This window comes from Saccostrea cucullata, unplaced genomic scaffold, assembly GCF_032062105.1.
Source record: "Saccostrea cucullata isolate Sc308-1 unplaced genomic scaffold, CSIRO_AGI_Scuc_v1 ctg9304, whole genome shotgun sequence".
Classification (NCBI taxonomy): Eukaryota; Metazoa; Mollusca; class Bivalvia; order Ostreida; family Ostreidae; genus Saccostrea; species Saccostrea cuccullata.
Window position 1 is genome coordinate 16,268 of NW_026925305.1, and position 2,270 is coordinate 18,537.

The 2,270-nt window shown below is 31.9% G+C and overlaps 1 long non-coding RNA gene across 1 annotated transcript; it reads right to left on the reverse strand.

The window, feature by feature from the left end:
* Window positions 1-304: 304 nt before the first annotated feature.
* On the reverse strand, window positions 305-1,954 carry LOC134268572 (uncharacterized). Its single transcript, XR_009992392.1, has 3 exons — window positions 1,843-1,954; window positions 664-780; window positions 305-387 (listed from the first exon to the last, which is right to left on the reverse strand). It is a non-coding gene; the product is annotated as an uncharacterized LOC134268572 (long non-coding RNA).
* Window positions 1,955-2,270: the final 316 nt, after the last annotated feature.

The following is a 2,270-nucleotide window of genomic DNA, read 5'->3' on the forward strand; positions in this document are numbered from 1 at the left end:
TCCAAAGACTGCTAGAATAGCACCTATAATTCCAATTATCGTATCAATATCAATCTCATCATCCTCAGCCGGCTTTAATCTATCTGTTAGAATAAATGATAAATGTTTTTAAAATTTCTTTTGGAAGAATTTGTAATGATTTATTCTCACATAGTAACATACACATGTATCATAAAAAAACAACCATGAAAATACACTTTAATATACTTTTCTTGATATGTAAAATTTCTCACCGAAACATTTCTTCAACCGACTCACTGCCAACAAAAGAGAGATGTCCAGGAGGACAGAATTTACATGAAGTCTGACCAATATCATTCTGATAAAATCCACTTTTGCACATAGTACATCCGTTTCCTTCTTGATATGTACCAGCAGGGCAATAAACTGAAATTATAAAATATCACAAAATGGTTTAATTATGGAATACATTGTTTAAGTTTCTGATCTTTCAAAATTTAAATCTTTATCTATAAAAAAGAAACAAAGAAAATGTAAAATATTTCATTAATTTTATTCTACTTTTGGTTTTATCAGTCGTCACTTTTAAAAAGCTTGGTTATTAGCAACTGACGTTTTGACTAAACGGTGTTTTATTAGGGCATTTTTCAAATGCTTAATGGAAGCAAAAATCGTTTATATGTCAGTAAGTAATTCAAATACCACAACTGTCCCCTTGAAGGAAACTGCCCGCGGTACACTTTACTTCAGCGTTCAGCAACAAAACATATCCATGAATCTTCGTTTCAACGTAGGATCTCTTTGATATCATGTGTGAACCTGTAAATAGATTTTTTTCAGTTGTAGTTAAATCTTGTTTTCTTTGACTTGCATAGGCACATAATTAAATGAAAGAAAAAGCGAGCAAGCTCACATACCCCACGCTCCCCCGAAGTTCAAAGTGCTGAAATTCCCGGAAAAAATGAAAGAATCGGAAATTCCCGGAAATATGCACATCTACACATTGTTTCCTAAATGTCTGCAAAGTTTGATGAAATTGTGTGCAGCAGTTTATGAGGAGTTGCGCTGACAACCTGTTCATCTCTATATTCAAGGTATGGCCAAAAATCTAAGTTGAAAAGTGCGGAAATTCTAAGAAAAAATAATGGAATCAGAATTTCCTGGTAATAGGCACATCTACACATTGCGTCCTAAATACCTGCAAAGTTTGACGAAATTCTGTGCAGCGGTTTATGAGGAGTTGCGCTGACAAACTGTGTAAAAGGTATGGCCAAAAACCTAAGTTTTTAGTGCGGAAATTCCCGGAAAAAATAAGGAATAGAAATTCCTGTAATATGAATATCTACATATTGTGTCCTAAATATCTGTATAATAATTCCATACATGACATTGTGTTCATAAAACAGTACAAAACAGGAGCAGAGCAAGCAAGGACATAAAATATACAGGGAAAATATTTCTTTTTTTTATTTCAGGAAGTGTTTCTTATTTTGCTTTTAAGATATCAAAATTAACTGAAATTTTTAAATTTTTTAGCCAAGTCATTTTGACAACCTTTATAGATCAATATTAAAGTAGAACTGATTGCGTAACAAGAGGTCTTAGATCTTAATTTTACAACCATCTGAGTGTCTTTGAAAGCCATAATACGTACATGTTTTATTTGTCAACAGCCTCCTTGAATAAATTTGAATTCAATTGCCAAAACAAAGATAATCTAAAATTTTGCCAAAGCATTTTAATAGAAAAAATGACTATTACTTCGAGAAAATCATTAATTTTTATGTGCAGAGTAAGTTAATATGATTTGCGGGGGATGCCTTTCATGAAGGCAAAAAGCCCGGAAAATAATCTCCTTAATGAAACCCAACATTTACTCACCTTTTAAAACTTGGTAATATCTCCTCAAAAGTAAATATTCTTTGTGTAGATTTGTTGCTGTATTTCTTCCAGAGCGTCGCTTCCTGTGGCTAGCATTTTTGGCATCTACATATTCCAATTCCACAAGTTTGGATTCCGTAATATAGAAAGCCTGAACAAGGTGCTTGAGAGGTTCACTTACTTGTAATAAAAATACAAAAATAACACTTTGTGTTAGATAAATTATTATGATACTAACAAATGTTTATTTAAGAATGACTCCTGTTAATTTTGTGATAGTTTCTTTTGTCTTTTTTATATGAAACATCTGAAAGTGGCGATTATTCGTTGACATTTCTTTACTAGATTGTTATGCCATATCAGATTTGGAGTCATGATCAAGATTATCAGAATTTCCTTAATTGTGTTACAAAAAAATAAAGATAAAT